We start from the raw sequence: 23868 nt of genomic DNA, 5'->3' as shown, positions 1-23868 counted from the left end.
GGATAACAAAGTGCTGGATGATTTCAGAATCGCTGACAAAATTACAGATTTTTAGTGTGAATTATTTGATACTGGGCAAATCATGACCACGGAATGCAAATGGAATTCAATCTCCAACAGGATGGAAAGAGTTCACATTTTCCCACAGAACCCTCACATGACAATTATGCACACTTACATTAGTATCTATGCAAAAACGAAGACAGATTGCACATTGCCAGGCTGCCTTTCCAATGAACCTTCTTCTGTGTCACAGAAAACTCTGATATTTCTGCAATGACTTCAGTTACAGACTAAAATAAGATCTATGGATCTATGGGTCCCGATCTCCCTTGCTACAATGAATAGCCCTTAGTTTTGCAAATACAGTCTTGCTGGACTTGGATTAATGAGTTTGTAATTCTCAGGGGTTTATAATTTATTCCCCTCTAAGGTTACATAATTAACACTGACAGATTTCCAGTTGAACATCCTCTATTAAAAGAACTCAACAAACTACAATGTTTTTTAATTTATTGATTGACAATATAAGTAACAATACTGGAACCATAACACACTTGAACTCTGCAGCTCCAAAATCTCACTGCAGTGCTGTACACAACACTGAAGGGCAAGTCCAGCAGGCAGCAGAAGGCAAATATTCCAAATGTCCATAGCCATTCTACTGAATAGAGACCAAAGAAATGATCCATGGCATATATCAGTGAATAAAGTCAAACTGGTAGGTTCACTCTCTCATTATGAGGCTTATCAGCCTTCATGGATCACATGGTGCCAACAGCATCACTGTTCCCAATGTCCCACTGAGAGCTCAGAGATTTAGCAGATATGGTGACATTTGCCAGAAGAATTCCCTCAAGGGAGCGATTCACACGACCCTTCAGCTCTCAAGCTGCTAAAGCAGCATCTCTGAAGGCTCTCATGCAGTCACATGGGTCATGTGGACTGTCCTCTGTGACCTTTACGAATCGGGAATGGTTCTTGTGAAAGACAATACTCTCAACTGCTGTTACCAAAGAGTGCAGTAATGCTGCCCAGATGGACAGAAGTTTAAGGACCTGTCTCCTAAAATGAGGGAAGCAACTGGCACTGGACAAATCCAGACAGATTCTGATTAATGAGGTGCCTATGAAACTGGATCATGACTCAGTGTTCGAGGGTTTTGCCTGAGCAAGGGCTGAGTGGGAACTCGAAGATTTGATCTGATGATTTTAATGGGAACTGGGAGTTAAGTCTCAGGTGCTCAACACATTGGCACTTTGACCTATAGGCTGGGTACAAAAATAATGCTAAAGCTGGAATTGGGATCTACTAAACTATACTGGGCTTAAGAAAGCCTTGTTTGGACAGTTCCCAACACAAAAGGCATATTTCTCTGGGTAGACCCAGGCAGAACCTGTGCTTGTTACAGTCCCATGGGGACTCTGGACTATGCACCACTCCACCTCAAATTTCTATCATACCAGAACTGCAGGAATGTAATGACTCTTATCCTGATAAATACCTCTATTGTTTTTAAAGAAAAACAGGACTTGCTATATATTGAAGTGGTAACTGTATCCACTGGGATACGATGAGATCAAGTACAAATAACTGTTCCATTTTACTCCATGCCAAAGCAGTCCCAAGTGGGGATAAGTTTTCAGAACAGGTCAGTTCAAAGTGTCACCACAGTTGCTAGTTAAAGAAATTTTAAAATCCTCTTCATTTCATTAGGTAATGAAGCAGTAATTCAGCTCAGAGTTGTGAAAATCTAGCCATACACAAGCTAAACATATGGCCAGATAAACATATTCGAGGGGTTTTTCCTCCAACATCTTTTCCCCTTCAAAAAAGAGACACTTTTGAGAATAGTAAAATTTAGTTTGAAGTCAATTTAATGAATATTTTTGGATCAGCTATAGATGGAGCACTAACCACTGCACATTATAGATTTAATAGAACCACTGTGCAGAGTTCACTCATGAGAAGGCCTGAAGGGCTGGAATTATGGTTTATGTGCTCTCTGAAATTGTTAGCTCAGGTCAGCTTGTAGCATATTCTGAGCTCAATTTACACTTGGCTTAGACCTCGATGCTGGGCACTGGTAGGTTGCCCACAACAATTAACTGGTTAGTGGGATGACTTAACAACAATCAAATGCTAAGTAATATTTCTCCAGGCCAAACATACCTGTGACCATTTAAGAAATCATTTTCCAGTAAAGAAACATTTACTTCCCGCTGGAAATAAAGAGTTTTATCACTTGTTTTGCTTTATAAGTAGAAGAATTAGGAAAATCCTGTATGATTATTGAGTACATGCTTTCAGATGTTTTACTTTTATTTCTGAATACTGCAAAATATTGAGCACTGTCTGGTCATCTGACCTGTGGTTCTGCACTCAGCTGATCTGGCACAGCAGTTCTGCAGCAGGGACAGCAGTGCACCTCTCTTTTCGACTTTCTCTGCTCTCTGAGTTATTACAATGGCACCAAATATTCCCTAAAATATCAGTAATCCAGTAGTCAGCTCTAAAAAATGGCAAAACTCCCACTAACTTTAATGGAAACAAGATCTGGCCTTTGCTTTGTTTGTTGAGTCTGAATAGGGAATAAACAAAACTTCTTCAAAATGTACCTTTAACCACTACCTCAGTTCCAAAGTCCCAGTGCTCAAGCTCCAGTTTTAGCAAATATCTTGGCTAAATGTCAAACAATTCCATCAGCTCTTTGAAGGCAAATATTAGACAGAGACTGCATCTGAAATAATTTCCCCAAACACCATTCAATTAACCTACTTGGCTAAAAGGTGATGCAAAAATCAATATTTTGTAACAGAGGCATGTGTTTCGGAGGAAACTAATCAATAGGCATCAGAACAATTTCAAATTACAAACAAACATAGACAAAGTTAAAATATCAGGTAGTTTAGGTATCCAAAACAGCTCCATTATTTTAGGCAGGATACTCCTCCTGTTACAATTTCAACATGTCATTGCTTTTATTGAATTATTTTTCTTAAACAAAAATAAAAATAATTACTGTAATTTTGGGAGAACTCACAAAAGAGATGTTAGTTTTCCTGTTGGTCCTTCATCAGCTGGAACTGTGCATTAGATTTCCTCTGAGACAGCAGTTGGAATAGACCTGAATATCTGGAATTTTTCTGTTTGTTTTTCATGAGCCGTTTTTATCCCCCTATTCCTTCTAACCTTGTATATACATATGAGCTGAAAACAAGAGGAGACCCATCTCAGAACCCAGATGATAAATTTTTAGCATCAGGGGGTGTGTGATTTTGTACTTACATTAAGAAAAGTTTCTAATTCACAAACCTTTTAACAGGAAGGGCTGTCAGGGAAGGAAGAGCTGTACAAAATAAGCTGATTCTCAATTGTTTTGAGGGCACTGTGAAGGCAACCCCCTCTCTTCCTGCTTCTTTTGAAGGCAGTGTAGACATGGAACAGCCATGGGGATCCTGGAACTCAGATGTCCCAAAAGGTTGCCCCCGATGACAAAACAGTAAGTCTGCCACCTTTGCTACTGAAGACTTGCATGGAGGGCAGCATCTACTGTTCCTTTTCCCAAGTATTCTAAGACCTGAGTTAGACCAATAGAAAAATGTAAGATCTGATTGTGAATGTGCCCATTCCTCCAATAATTTTAAGGAATATCTCCTAAAACAGCAATGAGAAGAAAGGCTGAAGAGCAAGTCCAGGCACAAGCTTCCTTTTTCACCTTTACTCTTTTATAGGTTGTATATATTTATGAAGACCCAAAGCTAGGTCATTGTCTAACCTCTTCTGTAACAGCCTAATCTATTTTTCTTTGAGAAGTTACAGCCTGTGGAATGAATCACACAGGAATCTTGCAACATTTGTACTGCATTTACCAAATACTCAGTAGGATGAACTCCCATTCCCACTGCAGTTATTAATAACAAACTCTGCATTGCTGCAGTGTAAATACTGATTCACCAAAGAACACTAAATCTGATTATTAACTCCCGTGATTGCACGAGTCTGCCAAAGAGAAATATATTTAAAAAACATAGTAGTAAGTAGGGGGGAACACAAGCTGTGAGTGATTTACAAGAACCTCTACGATTTTATCACCAAACGGATAAGAAAGGTAAACAGTCAGAAAAAAAAACAAGCCCTAAGACATTACATCACAGTGAGAAAAGGGATTATCATCCTTAAAAATACTATTTCTCCATGTTGCTATTCTCTAGATGTGAATATTCTCTTCAGAAAGAGAAAGACCATATCAATGGAGTCAGAAACATGAGAGATTTCCTAGATGACCTTTGGATCTATATTTCAAGATTATTTTGTAAGGACACTGAGAGATATTCTTTCCTTTTGGGGCACTAAAATAGATCAGGATTCAGGGCACACTTTTAAACGCAGTCAAATCTTATTCAGGGACCTGGCTGGCATTTACTATCAATCCAGGTTCAGTTCCCAGAAAGGAGGCAATTTCCTCCATAAAGGTTCAGCCATTGTTGCACCTGGCACAGTGTCCCAATGGGAAAATGAAGATATAGATAAGCTATCTACAGGTAAAATATTCTCTCTGCTTCTGCACAACGTCAGTATATCTAAAAGACAAAGTACAGGAAAAGTGAGCATCTCCTGTAATTGTGATTTAAAAAATCAAGGTGAATATGCTCATAGAATTATAATAGGCTGTGTCCCTAAATTCTTATCAAGATTCATTATAAATCATCTCCCTTTTATTTACATTTCAACACATTAATACACCACTGTGCAAGAAATTGCTTCTTAGGGATTGAGAGCAGAGCATCCAAGAAACTGGCTTAAATGCCATGAAGGCAGCCAGGAATAAACCAATGTGCCAATGCTCTGTTGGTTTATTCCAGAGCAATGCACCTGGACCCACCAGCTGTCATACATATTCCATCTGGAGCAACAGCTGTTTGCTCAATAGTTGTCATACTGTCTGACACAAACAATTGCTTGTTAAATTTGTCATCAGGCATTCTCTCTGGGGTTTGAAATACTGGAAAATGTCACATTTTGATCCTGTCTCTATGTCTGGAGCATTTTTTCCTACAGAATGTGTAGGGTTTCAGTGCAACTCTGTGCAACTCTAGTCAGAGTTACAGGGCCTGTGGCATCTCCAAAAAGGTCAAGTTCAAGGTAGTTCACTGTGAGCTAAGGATGTTAAGTAAGGGAAAGTGGAAAGTAATGTTTGATAGATCAAACCATGTGGCAGAGGCGATGGAAGGATCTGGTCAAATTGCCGGGCTAAGAACATGAGACTAGCAAATTCATTTTATATAAACTTTGGGGGAGAAGGGAGAGGGAAATTCCAGATCATGGAAATTATGAAAGATGTTACAACAGTCAGGGCTGGGGAGTGACCTTACAGTCATAGCTGTGGGGAAAGAACAAGTATGTTTATTAGACATGTTATTAGGGAATGTTTTGCATGAAGAAGTGGAATTTGAATACTCAATGAATGAAGCAGCACATTATTACAGGGTTGAGCAACCAGGAGGACTGTGGTGAAGAAGATATTCAACAAGAAATGAAGCAACATTATGTGATAGGCAAGCACTTAGAAATGGAGAGGTAGACCTGAAACACTTCCTAACACAGGCAAGCTTTGAAGCTGAGAGTTGATTAAATCACCACACAAATACGTGTAACAAGGAAATGTGGAAATCGAAGACAGTCATATAATATCTCTGAAGAACCGAGAGAACAGAAGTGTACCCATCTAAATAGGTGCTTTATGAACTGTAGGAGATAAGCACCCGGAGTGAAGGTAATGAAAAAAGTAGATCAAATTACATCCTGAAAAAATTGATTTGAAAGTATATTCCAGCGGATAATAATAGAGCCAGTAAAGCACATAATGGATGGGAAATCTAGTTAGCAGAGACAGAACCTGCCAAACAATTATCCACCTAATTTCTTCTTTGTAAGTACTGTTTGTGGCACAGAAGAATATGGTATGAATGAAAATACTCAGCATGTTATCTTAAACTGCTCACAACATACAGCAAATCAATAGACAAGAAAACTCTCTTCAAAAAACCTTCCCACTGAGAGAACTTTTAGAATTGTGCATTTTATGAAACTCTACACAGGTGGGTCCCTGAAAATGACCTGCTTTCCTCTCAGCTGTGTGTATCCAGGGCTTGCTGATGTCTCATAACAGATTTTCTTCCTTTTTTTGGACTGAACTGAAGAATAATGAATACCATATAGACATTTTTTTAAATTATCCTTTTTGGATCAACAATGTGGACTTATCATAATAAGTCATCCAAAATGTTATTCCTCAAAAAATGGGATTTGATTAACCATCAAGGATTTTTAAAGGGCAATCCGTGGTGTAAAGAAACAAAGTCAAAAATAAACAGCAGATAACGTGTGTCTCCATCATTCAAGTAAAGAAGGATAAGCCTTTCACTAAACTTACTGATGCTGATCTTTAAATTCATTGAATATAAAAAAGAGTCATGGAAAGAAAAAGACACATTTTCTATGAGAAGTGAGAAAGTTGGGGTCGTTCAGCCTGGAGAGACAAAGGCTCTGGGGAGACCTTATTTTGGCCTTCCAGTACTTAAAGAAAGATGGGGATAGACTTTTTAGCGGGGCCTGTTGTGGTTGGACAAGGGGGTTTAATGGTTTTAAACTAAAAGAGGGTATGTTTAGATTAGAAATTTGGAACTGTGAGGGTGGTGAGGCCCTGGCACAGGTGTGGCTGCCCCATCCCTGGAAGTGCTCAAGGCCAGGCTGTATGGGGCTTCAGCAACCTGGTCTAGTGGAAGGTGTCCCTGCCCGTGGCAGGGGGTTGGGACGAGATGGGCTTTAAGGCCGCTCCCGACCCAAACCATCCCGTGATGCAATGACGGAATTTCCCTGAGGGGCCGTTCCCCTCCTCACCGACTCGTGTCGCCGTCGCGCCGCTCCCCACAGCGGTGCCGGGGTGCGAGGGCTCGGCCCGTGACTGGGCAAGCGGCGGGGCACGGCCAGAGCAAAGTCTAAAGGACAGCGTTTGGCGTAACCTGTTTACTTTCCACCAGACTTTGCTTTCCGAGAGTAAGGAACGAAAAGCTGGAAGACGTCTTTGTCAGCGTTCCCGAGCACAGCCGCACAGCCGTGCACGGGACTGTGGCTCTGAGCTCTCCGGGCGTTCCCGTTCAGGGCACTGATCACACCAGCCCCTGCACTGCAGGTGTCCGAATTTCCTGTCCCAGAACTGCCAAAACTCAGAGCACTTTGATTCACCTTAGATGAGGACCAGACTGGGCTCGGGACACTGGTCCTTAAAAGCCTAAAGCACTGCGACAAAATTTTATAGATAAAGTTGTTCTTACAAACTCCTTTTACCACTGGCAGCCACCAGCTGAACCAAGTCCTCAAGCTTCCCCAAACCAACTGCAAAATCAGTAACAGTAATTAACAGTAAGATAAATAATTTCATTCCAAACACAGCACTCTATAAATGGGAGAGCAAAAGAACCAGCAACCTCGTGGAGTCCAGCTGGAATTGATGAAATCATGTTGAGAACCTGCAAAAAATCAAACAGATTCCTCTGGAAGAAGAGGTGATTCTTGTGTTTTTAGTGAAGATTCCTGCTTATTATTCAAACCATCCTAGGGATAGAGCAAAAAGAGAGGGAATAAGAATTTTAATGTATTTAAGATCTGACAAAATTGTAGAATATTTTTGGAATTCAGTGGATTGCAGAAAATGTTAGATATTTTCAAGGACGTGATAAGGGAATGTTCTGGAATATCAAAATGTTTTCTTAAGCAACCTAAAAGAAGCTATGCACATCCCACACAGCTTTTTAGTATATTAGGTCTCAGTCTAACATCCTAGCCATGAAAACAAAAGTAAATTAGTATTACTGAAGTTTGGAAATCACATTGTAATAAAGGATCTTCAAACACAGTTCCTTTGAGTGTCTCATAAATACCACTAAAGCAAAGGTATAGGAAAATATTGGAAAAGCAAATTATTTTTATATTTACAGATGTTTGGAATAAGATTATGGGGCACATAGGTACAGAACAACAATAAACGCTTACAAGTTCTCTTTCAATTTCAAGCAGAAAGACAAGAAGGTAAAATGACAGTGATGGAACACACCTTAGCACAGTCAACTGCCAAAAAAGGACAAAATTCATAATGATGACAATAATTTAAAATGGGCTCTGGAGTATGCAATAGCCTGATAGATTAATAGAGAAAGGGAATTTTGTCATTATTTACACTAGATGTCCCAGACACTGAAGACTGCTGAGAACCAAGAGAATTTTGTCACTGATCTGTAAAGGTTTCTGTGCACATTGGGTACAAACTTTGACTTCTGCTCTCACGGAGAGTTCTGCAGAGAGGACATCACTTCCTTGAAGCTTCACTCGGGTTACAGTGCTGGTCCTTTGCCAGGAGGAATCACAGAGCCACTGAGCACCGAGAGCAGCGCTCACCGGTGTATTCAGCAATGTTCTGTATCCAGACTGCCAGGATCGGGGTCAGTTGCTCTCTGGTTGGTCTCATTTGAGAAAGGAGACAGAAATATGCACAAGGGACATGTTTTAATTTTTATTTTTAGGCAGATCTTCACGACCTTGAACAACTATCAAGAAAAAGAAGCCAGGTCTGTAAACAAACCCTGAACTAGAAATTCTAAGGCAATTAAAATTGAGACAGTAGGGTCAGGAGACTGCAAAGGGTCTGAGAAGTAAAAGGCATGGGGCTTCCTCAGTTCCATTTCTGCGCTGCCAGAGTGTGTCTCCTGTATCCATCCACCTGCCTCCTGCTGTGAAAAACCTTAGCATCACTTGCTTTACAAGTCCATCTGACTTTCAAGACCATACATATCCATATCAGGAACAGTACAGAATCTTAAAACAGGCACTTCACTTACATCCCAGTGAAGACTTGAACTATAATAAAAACGTGTTGGTTTACACGGAGGAAGGTTTAGAGGATAAAATTCTACAAAGAGCAATGTTCTGTTGATTCTCTCAGGTTACTTTAAACTGTTTTCTTAAGCAGTTTGTTGGGCTTCCTTACAGCAATGGGATGCTTGTATAAATAGGAAATAAGCTTTAAAAAGTGTGACATGGGCTAGAATAGCTTCCAGTCAAATTTCTGTAAATTTTACAGCAACAGTCAATTGAGTGACACCAGTGTACCAGTGTGGATGGACCAGTAGTACAATCTAAAACAAATTAAATGATTAAGGATTTTAGGCTTAGAGTAGACTCATGTAATGTTTACTCATTTGAGAATGGAAGTTTATAAACAAATTGTAATTTATTAACATGAACAACATTTTTATCTTCCTGCATAATGTTTTAGGATGTAGACATAACAGTCAAGCTCTGAACAGGCACTCCATGAGCAGTAAATTTCCCCTTCCTCCACCCATTTTATTAGAAAAGAATTCACTAGTCCTCTAAAAAAACAGGAGGATTGTGGTCATGTAGTGATGATACTTGAAAATAAAGCATTTTAGTTAATTTTCCAACCCATAACCCAAAATCTGTATACTGCTTTCTTAATGTGTCTTAGACTGAAGTTCTGGACATAAGAATAGGCAAGCTGGGGAAAATTCCAGCTGTGAAAGGGTTGTGAAATAACATAACCCCTTGAATAATTACAAATTTGCACTGTTTTGAACTTAAGCCTGTCCCTGCACCCTCAAGGTGGCATGACCTCTCTGCAACCTGTGACATGTTGTCACAGGATCCATGGAATGGCACAGGTTTACTTGCCACAACACTGGCAGCTATTCCAAATAAACTGACACCTGTCTCATTTGCACTGGTGGACATCCCATCCCTGAAAACTCAGGGCTGCTGAGGGGCTGCTTCCTAACAGGGGTGAGGGTGTCAAGTGCCTTGAAAGCAGGCACATCTACCAGGAGAAAAAATTAATTTGCTTCCCTCAATAAAATATGCTTTTGTATTTATAAGTCCAAACATGGAAGCTTGCATAGACAAAGCAATTTGGACACAGGGAGAGAGAAAACATTCCAAGCAGTGATGTTGTTATAAACCCTGAAATCAAAGTAATTACTCACTGAGTTGGGAATCTAGCTCCTGGAGTACAGTCTATTTTTATTTATTCCCTAATGAGGGTTAAAGTTAGCAGTCTCTGTACGATCATTAAATTTCATGGTGAACTTGGAAGAAAGATGGTTACACTAATGATGAGGACCAACCTGCTTCCTGTGTCTGCACCAGTGATTTGCAAAGGAACTTGCCCAGGTATTTGTCTCTCATCTCACAATTGTTTCTACTTACCTGGTGGTATTTCAATTCTTCAGGCACTTTTGGAATTGAAACATAAGTTTCTTTCCAGATGAAAGTGATACAAAAAAGGAGATACACCCTTTTCACACTGCTCCAAGAGGGAATCCTCCCAGCAGTTCTCAGCACACCACATGCACACAGGAGCTTCCCTACCTTGCAGAGACCTCTCAGCAACATAGTACAAAAAATGAGATGTAATCTACTTCTGCCTGTTGTTCTTTACTTGTCTTGATAGTTTGTCTGTCAGAACTGAAGAATCTCTTCACTGATTCTTCTCACTCTCTGCTTTAGCCTTAGTGCTCTTTTTGTGCCTTGTCCTTCTCAGCCTGCCTTCTCACGGAAATTTCAGTATTTAACCCCTCTCCTCTTTTCAGCACCTCATTGCATGCCCCCTCCTTCACATATATCTCTCCATTTCATTTACATTTCTTCCTTCCTTTCAGCATGTCTTTGCTGGTATCCCTGCCGCAGTTCCCCAAAGGTACATCCTGGGAGCCAAATGATTTGGTTACATTGTGCTAGGAGACAGAAAGGGCTTTTCAGCTCTCAGGATTCTCAGGAGGTGATGCCTGACTGTTGGTTTGGATCAAAACATGAAACACTGACATGTTTAAGAGGAAAAAGGTTGTTCCAAAGATCCACTACATCAGATGTGTCCATGTGACAATAAAAGAGCTAAGATCTTCAGGAGAAAGTAAACTGGGAAATACTTGCTCTCTCCAGCTGGCAAAGGAGAGAATGAGCTTGAACTCTTCATCTCAGGAGTCAAGGACAGAAGCTTGGTAAGGTAGTGCTGTAGTGCGACTGTGCCCGATCACGTTCCTGGCTTTTTTGATGACTGCAATATGAGAACTAGGGAAAAAACCTCATCATCCATTCCTGGGCACAGAGATGGCTGGGGATGTGTTAGGAGCTCTATGGTTCACTAATGGAATACATGGAAAGCAAGTAAATAGGAACAGGGGGAGGAGCAGCAACAAGCAACATGATCTTGGTGGTGTTGACATCAGGAAGAGGAAGGTCCTGCACTCAGCCCTGGGCAGTGTTTGCCAGCTCAGGGTCTGGCTGCTGAGATCACCAGTGTGGGACACAGCTTTGCCATAGAGGCCCAGGCTGCAACCAGAGCAATGGGAGTTTGGGTGCTTCTGAAAGGAAGTAGCAAACAAACTCCTGTGTCCAGGTTCAGTTGCTCCAAGTTAGACAGCACCAAGGCCAAATAACATTTCACACCAACCTGCAGCAGAAATGTGAAAAAATCAGCAGCAACATTTTCAGCACAGTAATTCAATCACGCTGAAAACCACAGTCATAGATTTTCCTGAGGGGAAGATCACTGGGAGGGGTACAGGACATTGTCATACTGTGGGGCAGAATACTCAGAGGGAGGATATTCCATTGCAAAGTGAAGCAGTGAGGTAATCATAACATTATTTTATAAACTGCATACACATCAACGAAAACTTCAAGCTTAATGTACTGGAATGTGTTGAAATAACAGAAAAAGAATTCATCTGACCAGATAACAGGCACAGAACTCTGTTAATGACAATGCCAGCAGTAAAACCAAGAGGAATTTTGTAGGCTTACATTGACCTGCATTGCAGACTAACATTCCTTGTGCATGTGTCAAACATATTTGGTTTTTCCTCCACAAAAAGGTAAGTATAGGAAAATATAACAATATCTCAGATGAATCTACCATATACTATTGTCTACTAGCAATGAAGGCTCATGAAAATGGGCTCAGATTATGCTGTACATGTTCTGAGAAAACTCACTGCAAGTTCCTGAATGTACTTATAAATGTAGTGCAATACAAATGAAAATAGTAACAGTGTCCTGAGCTCTGTTATTTTGCAGGCAAAGCATCAGTCTTTGTACTTCCCAAGAGCAACACCTAGACAATCAGTGTGACCAGGGAAAACAGAGGTATGGCCAGAACCATGTCCAGTGTGAAATGAGGTTGCTGATGATCACATGGTTTGTTATTTTGCCCTTTAATACACTTTTCTGTGTGGTAAATGAAGGCACATTCCTCAGCATAATATAGAGAAGTTCTGCTAAAAACAACAACTACCATTTAGCAGTTCCTGACAACCAGTGCTGCTTGGGGTTGTAAAAGATCCCAGCAAGGGTCAGACCTGGCAGACTCCAGAAGCATTACCAAATGATGAGCACCTCAAGCAGGGCTGCTACTGGAGTTCATTACAATGATTATTAATATTAATAATGTTGCCACTGATTTCTGCAGGAGCCTGTTGGATCTAAACCATCCTATGATCTCTCTCTGTTATCTGGCCCCAGCACTGGCCCAACTGTTACAAAACTTAACATTCATTATGTCTTCTATTCACCTTATTCTGTGGCACTGAGCTACTGCCTTTGCCTTCACTGTTGGATTTCTTTTTCCTTTGGAACTGTGTATCAATTAAGGAAGTTGTAATTCTTAATAAATAAACACATAGGCACAAGAGGAACCAATGCTACTCATTGTTTAGGGAAATAATTTGGCATTTAATGAGCTCTTTATAGCAGCTGAGGAGGACGGTAATTAACAATTCCTGTTGGGAGGGCTCCGGGCACTTCCTTCCAGCAAGCACCATAGGTGTGGGGTTTTATAAGACAATCTTGCAGATTTGCTAAATATGTGTTCATGTTACCCCCACTGTTGTTAGATAAACAAATAAATCCATATGTAAAATGAAACAGTTGGAAAAAAAAAATGTTATCTATGAAATGCTGGTTTGGTACTGTCTATCCTGCAGAATGCCCTCCTGAGCAACAGTTGAAGGGTAAAGGGAACTCTGAAAGAGGAATTATATCAAAAAGTGAAATTAGTTAGGGATTCTTCCTTTCATCACCATGAATCCAGTCAGGTATTGCTGACACTGGAGAAATAATTATATGCTTAGTGGAGAGTGTTCTGTGTTTTTTTATTCTTCCTATTCTCCCTGGTTTGGAAAAATAATCATTGAAACAAAGTCTAGACCTAGAAATATAGACTTCCATTGATTTATAGTCTAGAAAAGAGAGAGGAAATAAAAAGCAGAAAACAGACAAATAAAGGTTGAAATGTTTAAGTGTTAAATCCAGCATATACTAACATATTTTCTTAACCTTTTTAATTTGGTTAAACTGATTCTAAAATAATTTCGATTTGCTGTGTAAACCTGTTTATAGCAGCAAAACAATTCCAAAGATTCTTCATTCTTCTTCAACATTCTTCAGAGTGGTTGTTACATCAAGGATGAGGAGATAGTCTGAGAATAACAATACTGCACAACCTCTGGGTATTGTGTTTCCCAAGCTCATAGTTAATTACTCAAATTTTTGACTCATGTTTTTACAGATCTAATGTATCTGAGTAAATCCACCTAACTGTTCCAGTGACTAAACTTCTACACATCATCTAGATAAAAAGTGTCAATCAAATCAGTGACATGCCATGAGAATACTAAATAATAACAAAAAAAAAGCTGTACGTTTGGTGTTTATATTGTGTTTTCTTATTGCTGATCTATCAGATAATAGTGAAGAAGGTATTTAGTGAGTGGACAGAGCAGAAACAGCAACGTAACGCAAAGGGAGCATCGTTCCCTGTTTGATAAGTGGGAGCTCAGTGCCCATGTCTGAACCCACATATGAACACAGACAAGACAGACTCAAACACAGACTCCTCTCCTGCCAAAGGGGACTGGAAGTGATCTGAAGTGCAAAAAGAGACAGAAACCACTGACTTCAGTGGAATGTGAGGCATGCTTTCTCCTTTGTTTTCCAGCATGACTATTAAAAGAAAACATTGTCTCTAGCTTTGAATCTTTCCAACTCTAACACTGGCCAAAGCTGAAAGGTGCTGAGCATTTTTTGAGAAGGTGCAGAGCTCTGTGAATTCCCAGTAAGGCAGGGAACACTCAAGGAACAGCCTTCTGACACTGAAACACGTTTGCAGCTTTCAAAATGTAACATTTCTGTGTAATAAAACTGCCCTGCTGGTACTAAATCTAATCAGGACCACGTGCCCCATCTCCCATGTAAGCATGTTTTGGAGAATACTTTCTACAATAGCTCATCTGTGGATTCAACCACAAATGAAATGTCTTGCTTATATTGCACTCCCCTTCCTGCACAGAGTAAAATGAACTCTTTCTTCAGCTATCAAGCAGCCTCTCTCTCTCTTCTTCGGTCCCAACACACCCAGCATCCCTCCAGGGTTATTGTATTTCTAAATTCCCTATATGCACATAGATGCATACACATGCAAATATAAAGATATGACAAGTTCTTATTGCCATGAATATTGGAAACAAATATGGAGTGCTTCTGACTAAAGAGCCCTTATGGAGCATTCTGTCACTGAAAAGCTATTGGTTCTAATTATACATACCTGAAATCAAGAGAGTCCTAGGAATCACTAAGTATTTTAGGTAACAAAAATAGTATCCAGCTAGACCTTAAATCTTGTAAAAAATACAAAAATCAATATTACTAAAATCTAAAAAATCTAGCTGTTTTCTTATTTATACACTCCCACTTGGCCATTCACCAACACCTCTGACAAAGCTTTCTATCCACAGTTAGAGCTTAATACCATTCCCTAGGAAAAATCTTTCAGAAAAAAGGATTTTTATGCTTCATAAAAAAAAGCTTGCAGATTCTCCTTTTATTTATAATTTCATTTTTTATTTATTGGATTCCTTGGAAAAAATGGCTTTTCTGACCCTTTCACACTGGCCTCTCCATATATGTTCCTGCACTAAAATTCTCTTACAGTGTTCCTTACACTGTATAGAGCAAGGTTCCCTTATTCTTGGTTTCTTGAGAGACAAAAGACTGGATGGTTCCTTGTGGATTTGTGGTGCTATTACCACTGGACTGCCAGCTCAGCTCTCAATGTTTCATATTGCTACAATGAGTCAGCTTTTGATACAAAACGTTGTTTCATTTTTCCTCATTGAAATTTGAAGAGGCTTCTGGTCTGCTTGTCCGGTGTACTTCGAGAAAGTCACATACTAGTTTGGTTTTAATTCTTTGAGTGCTCACTGGTCTTTCAAGGTTACTCTCCTGTTGTTTACACAGCATCTACTCCTGAATGGTACAGATGGACCTTCAGACTTGACAAAGGAAATCATTAAAATTCCTGGTATTCTTGAAGCAAACTTATGCACATTTCCTCCATTTTTCTACTTCTCTGGCACAAAGCTGTAAAACCCAGCAACAACACTCAGCAAACTTCTGCCCTGGGATGGACTATTGTATGTGATTGAGCAAAAGTGCATTTTTTAAGTCAATCATATAGCATATGTGATCTAATGACAACCAAATGGCATATATTTGCCATTTCCTTGATATTTTGCTGTCCTTAAAAGCTTTCTGAGAAACTCAATGTATTTCATTAGCAATAATCAGTTAATCATAACCCAATTTTGAGTTATTGTCCCATTTTAAAGTTGAGGAAATAACAGCAAAGAGATCAAATGGTTTCTCTTGAGTCACAACAGAAACAGCAACGTTGGTATTGCAGCAACATGCAGAGGCTGCATCTGAGATTTGTGCTTCAGGGGCTGCACAAATGAACAGTTTCCAGCCTCACAGAACTGAAATGCTAAATGAAGACATACAAGAGGTTATGGTGGGAATGGAGGAACAGAGGGGCAAAGTGATTTTCCTGTAGTCACACAGACAGAAATCCAGACCTCTGATGCCACACTAAGATAAACACAGTATAAATGTCAAACCTGCTTGCTAGATAAAGTCCAGACATGTCATTTCATGCCAGAGGAACCAGACTACCCTTTTCTTTCCTCCATCAATCTTTTCTCATTCTTCTTCCTTTTTTTTATATGGTCTTAATCTCATATGTTATTACAAAGGTTTTTTGGTACCTAGATATGGTCTTGGATGGGAAACAAAGATTTAGCTTTCTCAGAGAGATCCACATTCTCCTGTAAAACAGATACATCATCAGCCAGAACATCCCTCCCTTTAGCTCTCAAAGCTGCAAATACTTTATAACATATGTTCCATCAATGCTTTGGCAGAACTCTTCCAGTCATTATTACAGGGAAGCAATAAATTGGGAAACACCTATTATAAAACTTCTCATGTACAAGTCCACAAGAAGATATATTAAATGTTTGCATTTCTCCTCTCCGTTTTATTTCAGTTAGAAACATATAGAGTCTGCATAAGTTCCCCTCAAATAAAACCAACAAGTCAACCAGGCTTTATAAAATAGAAAAATTAATAGCAAGGTGAAGTCCAACAGGAAATTATCAGGATTATTAATAAGTTTTGTGGATTTCTTTACAGTTTAATTACCATCAGGATTTATGTGAAAGATTAAATTGCCTATATAACAAGCTTAGGGTCTGTTATTTGGTATACTTGATTATCAAGAGTCAAAGTCCTGGTGAAAATCATATTGCACAAAGCACAAACTATTGTGCAGTAACCTCTGGTTCAGTGACACGTGGAGTGGCTGAGTCACACTCATGGGGAGCAAGAACTCTCTGCCATATTCTATCTTCTCATTTCCCAACTGGACAAGAGGTGCAGACAAGCGACTCAAGGGTCTTGGTTCTACTCATGACTAGAGTGTTAGTGAGACTGTGTGAGCCCAAGTAAAATGTTAAATAAATTTTTTTTTTCAAAATTGCAATTTTGAAAGAGAGCAAAAATTGTCTCCTCCATAGGTTACCTAGGTTGCTTCTAAGAATGGCTTAGAAAGAAGTTTTCTGTTAGCTGTAAAGATTATACCTTTTTAGGTTTGACCTGGGGTTTATGTTGACTATTTAATAGCTTAATATTTGAATGTCTCTTTATAAAGATTAGAAGTAAAATTTTTTTACTGTGATACTAAAAACAAAGTTTCCCTAAACCTTCACCTAGAAAAAAAGGTTATTTTTTCCATAAGAGAAGTGTTTTTATACAAGGGCTAAATCTCGTTAAAGTGAGTTTAAAGCAATTAACCTATTTCTTACTGTCAGATTTAACTGTATTTTGACCTAATTGAAGACTAAAACTTGTGCTATACCTGTCTGAACTACCTTTAGCCTGAAAAACATCCCAGCTGGAACAGGATGTGCACACCGGAACGGAACAAACTCAGACCAGGGGCTTCTGTGCTTTTGGATCAGCATTTTGGAGGCTGAGTATTTCCAGAAGAAAAAGAGATGTTACGTTGCTTTCAGTGTGCAAAGAACGGGTCTGTTCCAAGCTCTCCCTGGGTAACTGTCAATGAAATTACTCCAGATCAACATAAGTAATAGTAACAAGTGAAAAAAATGACTAATCTAATTGTAAGGAATTATACAGAATCTAAAGAAAAAACACATGGAGAACCTGTGTTTTAATAGCTTCCAATCCACTGGTTTCTAAGGGTTGCAGGCAATTGCACTAAAATACAGGTCTTGCTCTTTCTATCATTTGTTTATCACTCTCTATTATGAAAACATGGAAACATATTTGGAATGCAACTAGATGCATAAACTAGATGTTTATGTGAACATAAACAATGTGAGCAGGAATTCCATGTTATATAGTTCATTCCTTTTTTTCAGTCTAGGATAAATCATTTAATCAGAAATTCAGCAAGTAATTTGGTTTTTTAAAAAAGTATTGTGAGAAGTCCTTTAATTACATAGTTTGTTCAGCATTTAAGTTGAATAATTAGGGACACACACACACACACACATATATATGTATGTATATATATGACACAATGTTGCACCTGTAAACAATGCAAATATCTCCTTTATACTACAGCTATGATGTATTTGAGCTTGTTTGGAGACCACCCAGATGTGTCTCTTTTCTATTTTAGAGTCCTGCCCTAAATTACAGACAACCACAAGTGGGAGGCAGTCTGACTATTTGCAAAAAAAAAAGTTAAAAATACTTTGTAGCAGCTTGTTAGAGCAGGAAATCATTTGACTGGACGGAGGTCTGTGGCATTTGTCATTCCTGTAGAGCTTGTTTTGACTCCACTGGAGATTGCATGGGATGATTGAATACTTTGGTTTCTACCTCTTTTGCCTGAAAAATGACCAGCAACCAGGCTTAGCACATTTTGACAGATGGAAAATGACTGTTCTATATTCTGCAAGAACTTAGGGTTTTCTTTTTGTTTTGGTGGATGTTCAGTGATGCAGTTCTACTTCTGCTCCTTCATGTTGCAAGAGGCAGGAGCAGGATAGAAGGGTGACATTTTGAGGTTTGGCTTGGCTCCTGTATTGCTGACCTACAGCCCAACTGCACAAAGACCTGCACAAAGAGAGCCCATGACCCCATAAATCCTGCAAGCTGCAAAAGGCCACGGCCATGTCAACTGATTCATTTCTCTGTTGCTGGAAAACCGACTTTACTACAGTAACATGCTGTACTTTAAAGGTCATGTGAACAGGGTTCTGATAAATCAGGCTTGACAGCCACAGAGTGGGTCCATAATAAAACAAGAAGCTTTAAAATAAGTAAACAAAAAAGTAGGTAGAACAGCCAGAATTCCATTTTTGCCTGATGAGAACAGAAAATCCATAAGTAGAAAAGCAGAACATTTTCTGCTGTCTAGAGCATTTTTCAGGTGCCCATCACAGTATTAATTCCAGGAGGGAGGGAATCTCAGACAGTTATCTACCCCATGTACTTACTACTAGACACATGTAGACAATCTGATCATTTCTGCAGAGAAAAACATTTAAATTCCTAAAAAGACATTATGCTTCAAACTTCCTGCCCATAATGGTAACTGCAGTTGCCACCTATTATAAGACTGAAAATAGAACGATGAGGTCAAATACCAGATCTTCTGGAATAACAAAGCAATTTTAGACAGATGACCAAGTCTGAAAGAGTCTGGCAAGAATATGCTTCTGGATTTCACAGAGACACAATAAACAAACATTTTACTCCCCAGATACACTAAATTGAGTGCAGTGTTGTTGATTATCGCTTTCTGTGTATTTTAAGCATGCATAAACTCAAAAATTATATAATCCACTGTCTGCATATTCAATATGCTTCTTTGTCTCAGCAATCAGAAAGGCACAGACTGCATCCACAAAAACTTGCTCAAACTTTTAAGTCTCTGAGCTAAGTTCAAACATAAGAATTTAATTTAAAAAAATACAACACATATATTGAAAATCCTGTCTTTGTGGAGCATTAACACCCTTTATTAAAATTATTTAGCAGGAAGATACAGGTATTCAGCATTAACTAGGATCTTTGCATCTAAAAAAATTATCTGTTTATCAAAATCCTAACTACCCATACGATTGAAATACTGCAACGTTTTGGTTTTGACTGAATGTATATCTTGTTCTTTATCTCAAGCTTTAGTCTGAAATTAATTTACTATACCTCAAATTATATCAGAGTACAGCCTTAAGGAAACAATGTCAGACTCCCTTTTCCCCCCAACATCTTTGACGTACTCCAACAATCCCAACAGTGCTAAACCCAACTAATTAAACTGGGATTATGTTTGTTTTCCACTACCACAGCAATCACAGTTTGATAGATTAGTTTGCTAGAAAAAACATGAGGTACTGGAAATGTCTGTTTTGTAAAATAAGGCACACTGAAGAGATTCATGAACTGCTGTTACCTCAAACTTGTAATTTTATATAGCATGACACAATGTCAGTAGACATACCAGCTTAAGTACAAAGACCCAAAGTAAGTATTTATTATTTGGTCTGAATACAAATAATTAGATTTTTTAATTAAAAATAAGATCAAGATGTCAAAATACTCTGTGTGCAATGGTGACTAAAAATCAGATTTTATTACATGAATGGAACAAAAAAGCCAGGATGGCTGCTGCATAAAGAAGTTCTTAGAAAAAAGGTATCTTACCAAGAAGATGGGCCAGAAAAATGTCAACTGATCCACTGTGGAGAAGCTTGTCACAATCTGTAAATAGTTCTGCTTTGATAACACAAATAAAGCCCTTCATACAGACTGGAATGCTTGGTTAATTGGATGTGACTTTTTCATTGATGTGATATGAAAACTCCCAAGGCAACTTCTAAATTTTATCTAAAACTTCCTTTTCCTCATTTAAAGCTGAATGATTTCCTTCTATGGTTTTATCAATGGGCCAGAAAGGCTGATAAGATTGTTTCCTTCCTCTGTTAGATGTATTTGGACTTCTGCCATCCTATCTTGAAAAGTAATACATTTGATTTCCTGTCCTGGGTAGAGCGACAAGTGGGAGGCAACTGCCTTCATTCATAAAATGCAACTGGAAGATTAAAGTAAGCCATGGAAAATGAAGCCAAGAGATGGGTTTGCATTTGAGCTACTCAAATTCTCAGCCCTTACTGCTGTAAGGGCACTGCAAGAGCACCAGGAAGCAAATCTCTTCTCAGCAGACTGCGGGCTGTGAACTCCTGTGAGCTCCCTCCAGGAGGGAGGTGCTGAGGGTCTGGAACTCTCCTCTCACCTCTCCCTTATGATTCCACTCTTCCCTTCTCTCCCCCATTACACACTCCTGATACAGAGCTCTGTTCTTATCAGTCCTTTGCACACCAGAATGAAGTAGGTGTGAGGGAAATAAAAGCATGACCTCATTCAATCCTCCACTGTACCTCTTCTATGAAGGAGAATTTCTAGGGCTGCAGCCAAAAGTGATTCTGCAATTTTGTGGCAACATAGGAAAGTTCTCTCCCTTCCAACTTCATCCCCACAGCAGGAAGAATAATTTTGGACTTAACAGAATCTTCAGCATTTATCACACATGCTCTTGCATTCACTATTGGACTTTGGCCCAACACACAAGGGAGTGCAGCAGCTACAGGGAGCTCGATACAGCTCCTGTGTATAAGTGCTAAGAGGCATGAATCATTAAAGTTATCTATTTCCTGAACACAAGCACTAAGGCAACAGCTGTTTTTACAAGATAAACAATATCACATCCTCCTGGGCCTGAAAGAAAGAATCAGACCTCAACTGCTATATGTTGCTTCAAATAGAAAAGACCTCAGTTGATTAATATAAATAAAGTTCCCATCACTTTTTTTGTGTCAGTTTGAGACATTTAATTTGTGAGACATTGTTTAATTCTATTTCTTCTAATAGAATTAGCCTCAGTCTGGTGTAGCATTCTCATTTCTTTGCCAGAAACACCTTCTGAAGCACTCAATGCAATCTGAATTTAATATTCTTACTCCAGAAAGGGATGTATTTCATTGAGGAGTGACCTCTCATCACATGGGCAGGACACATAGCTCATCAGCCTGGAATGCAGGGGTGATAAAATGGGGCTTTTTCACTGCCTTTCTGCTTTGGGTGTCTCAGCTTCTGCTGCAGCAGCATCAGTGAGGCCTCCAGTGGTGCTGGCTGCCCACCCTGAGACACGTGCCCAACTTGGCAGCTCCTTCATGCAGTTTTACTATTTGCCTTCCTCAAGATGAAAGGACCCCAAGTCCTGCCCAGCCCCTCCTACATTCCTGTTGTTATACATCCCCCCTTCTCCTCTAAGTTCTCTTAAATTTTTGTAGTTATAATACCAGTCCTCTGTTCCTCTTTTCCTCTCCCGAGATGCTTCCCTTTCCTTCATTCCCACCTCCACCCATCCTCTGAATTCTTTCTTAGCTACACTTGGATCAAAGCACAGTGTGGAGAGCATTTGAGCCGCTCTCCTTCTGAGGCTGCACCACAACTACCAGGACATCCTTTGTGGTTACTCACCAGCCCTGCTCCAACAAGTACTGAGAGATTGCAGAGCTCTGGGCATTTCTAAGGTTGTCTCAGAAAACCTGAGACATGTTTTGTGCCCATGAAACTGTTACAGGAAGGGTCAAATAGGCTGTCTATGCCTATGTCATATTACACAAAAATTATTTTCATGCAAGGCTTTTTCTTAGGGGTAGCATCTGCATAATAATACAAATACAGTATAAAACTAGTAACCAGGTTATATTCGAAGAAAAAATACACATATACATAAGGACTTACAAACATATATGCACATAGGTATGTACTTATGCACATATACATAAGCACTTATATAGAAGTGGATTAATGATTTGGTTCTAATTTCTTAAATTTTATAAAAGCCTAAGCAAACAAATTCTATGCTCTCATGCTTCAAAGAAAACAAAATAATGTCATCCATTCAATTGCTGAGAGCTGCAGTTGAAAGAATATGGAACAAATTAAATTCCTAAATTATGATATGGTTAAGTTGAATATAGCTCAGAAAAAACTGCACTTCTAGTGAAAACCAACCTCTTGAGGAAACTTAAGAGGTGAAGTCATAATGTGGGCTATTTACTGCCAGAAAAAAACACTATCAACCCATACGGAAATGCTGACTGCTCTGGCAGTAATCTGAATATTTGGCATATTAGAAGTATTATTCTTCAAAATATTTTAGTTTTCAGATTCATTAAAATTTGAATTTTAACTCTAAAATCTGAAACCTATATCTTTGCAGCAAAAAGGCAATGCAAACAGGGTGAGGGAAGTAACACACCAAGAAATCTCACAAAGTAATCAGGTTTAATTTTCCACGGCATATAAATATATGTGGTGTAGTGGTCTGGGTGCAGTAGCAAAAGCAAGGACTTTTATACTTCTAATCTTGCCTGGATCAACCAATGGCCTTAAGAAAGCTCTGTGGACCTATCAGTTTTTCAGTGGTTAAAGCTCAGTAAGAAGCGATGATATTAATCTAATGAAATTTTTACTACAAAGACACAGATTTATAACTTTCAAATGGGACAGAGAGATTTCCCCAATTGATCCATTTAGTAATATTAAAGAATGAGTATAGAATAAAATATTTGTTTCTCTTGTGGATAGCAGCAGAAGTTGGACCTTTGCAGAAAAGGCCTAAAAAATGCAGCATAGACTAAAAACCACAGGTTCAAGAGAAAAATGTTCTATAGGAATGTTACTTGTCTAAAAAATACTATATAATTTTCTAAAAAGTCATAGCCTTTCTTTGGAAATTTTAGGAGTTTTTAGAAAAAAATCAATTTCTGTCTACATGAATTATTATGATAATTATTATGATCTGATAGCTATAGATAGGTTGTGATTTTCTATTGGAACTGGAAAGCCAACCTTTAAAGAACAAATCAAACTTCCAGGCCTGCAGCTCCTTCTTGTTCTTAGACTTTACAGTAAAATTTTACCCAGGAAGTTCTTTGCCTTTGCTTTTATACTTGACAACTTAAGTATAACATACAGTAAACATATAGATTATAGACAAATGAACATCCCCACATTTGAAACTGAGTCTTGATTTTACAGCATTTGGAGACATTTTTTTTTGTTTTTGTTTTGCTCCTCTGTGTTACGAAGTTGTCACTTCACAGGATGTTATTTTGACATCAGTTCTCAAAGTGCCACATCCCCAACAGTCAGCACTTCTGAGACAGATTTGGGGCAGCCTCTCCTCTCTCCAACTCCGTGGAGTATCTGCTCACCTGTCATGAATACCTGTGAGGTTTGGAAGACTGCTGTCAGGCACCAGAGACAGCCCTGCCAGGAGCCTCAGCTGTGTGGATTCAGTGGCAAAAGGACATTGCAGATCACAGCTGGATAAATGCAAATTCACGTACTTTCAAA

The 23868-nt window shown here is 39.0% G+C and overlaps 1 protein-coding gene across 3 annotated transcripts in view; it reads right to left on the bottom strand.

Moving 5' to 3' along the window:
• Nucleotides 1–23868, bottom strand: part of NXT2 (nuclear transport factor 2 like export factor 2) — a 66369-nt gene that overhangs the window by 11100 nt on the left and 31401 nt on the right. Inside the window, exon 1 of one of the 3 annotated variants that reach the window (XM_027645210.1) lies at nucleotides 3316–3467. The exons of the other annotated variants lie outside the window; for them this stretch is intronic. The gene's annotated coding sequence lies outside the window, so the exon portion shown is untranslated. Of the gene's footprint in view, nucleotides 1–3315; nucleotides 3468–23868 lie in introns of those variants that run through there. 3 annotated transcript variants of the gene reach the window in all.

Source organism: Corapipo altera, unplaced genomic scaffold, assembly GCF_003945725.1.
Source record: "Corapipo altera isolate COAL_440 unplaced genomic scaffold, ASM394572v1 65, whole genome shotgun sequence".
NCBI lineage: Eukaryota > Metazoa > Chordata > Aves > Passeriformes > Pipridae > Corapipo > Corapipo altera.
The sequence above is the reverse complement of the archived record's forward strand: the minus strand, read 5'-3'. Positions and strand labels throughout refer to the sequence as shown.